Raw genomic sequence first — 1,173 nt, forward strand, 5'->3', positions numbered from 1 at the left:
TTAGATTAGGTTAGGTTTATTTTTCTTGTTGGGGCTAGGCTTATGTTATGTAAGGGTTAGTGTTAGTGTTAGGTTATTCATAGGGATATGTTTTGTTATAAGGTTTGTGTTAAGTTTATGGTTAGGGTTAGGGTTTGGGTAACATTAGGTTTATGATTAGGGTTAAAGTTAGGGTTAGCGTTAGGGTTAGTGTTTGTTTTAGGGTTGGGGTTAGGTTTAAGTTTAGTGTTAGGTTTCTAGTTAGTTTTAGGGTTAGTGTAGTGTTAGGGTTAGGATTAGTGTTAGGGTTGGGTTTAGGGTTAGGGTTAATATTAGCTTTACCATTACATTTAGGATTCATGTTAGGTTTAGGGTTAGGGTTAGTGTTAGTGTTAGATTTAGGGTTAGAGTTAGGGTTAGGGATATTGTTACATGTAGGGTTATGGTTAGGTTTTGCATATGTTTTGAGGTTATTGTTGACTTAAATTAAGGGTTAGTGTAGTGTTAGATTTAGGGTTAGTGTTAGGATTTGGGTTATGGTTATGGTGAGGCTTAAGGGTTGTTTTAGCTTAGGATTAGCGTTATGGTTAGGGTTAAAGTAAGAGTTAGTGTTAGGGATAGGGATAGGTTTAGCATTATTGTTAGAATTAGGTTTAGGTTTAAGTTAATATTAGAATTAGTGTTCGAGTTAAAGTTACTGTTATTGTAAGGGTTTTTGTTTGGCTTAATTTTAGGGTTTGTGTTAGGGTTAGGTTTAGGGTTAGTTTTAGAGTTAGTGATAAGATTAGTGTTAAGGTTAGGATTAGGTTTAGGATTAGCTTAAAATTAGGGTTATGATTAGGGTTAGGTTCAGGTTTGTTTTTAGGTTTATGATTAGAGTTAGGGTTAGTGTTAGGGTTAGAGATATTGTTAGGATTAGTGATAGGTGTAGGGTTATGGTTAGTGTTATGTTTAGGATTAGGATTAGGGTTAGGGTTAGGGTTAAGATTAGAGTTAGGTGAGTTAGGGGTCAAGATAGGGTCAGGGTTAGTGTTAGTGTTAGGTTTAGGTTTAGGATTAAGTTTAGGTTAGTGTTAGGGTTAGGTTTAGGGTTCATGTTAAAGTTAAGGTTATGGTTATTGTTACCTTTAGTTTTAAGGTTAGTGTTAGTGTTAGGGTTAGGGTTTGGGTTATAATTAGGGTTAGGTTTATATT

The sequence above is a fragment of the Marmota monax genome, unplaced genomic scaffold (assembly GCF_021218885.2).
Source record: "Marmota monax isolate L192 unplaced genomic scaffold, Marmota_monax_Labrador192_F-V1.1 WCK01_AAM20220418_F8-fsc00257, whole genome shotgun sequence".
Taxonomy (NCBI): Eukaryota; Metazoa; Chordata; class Mammalia; order Rodentia; family Sciuridae; genus Marmota; species Marmota monax.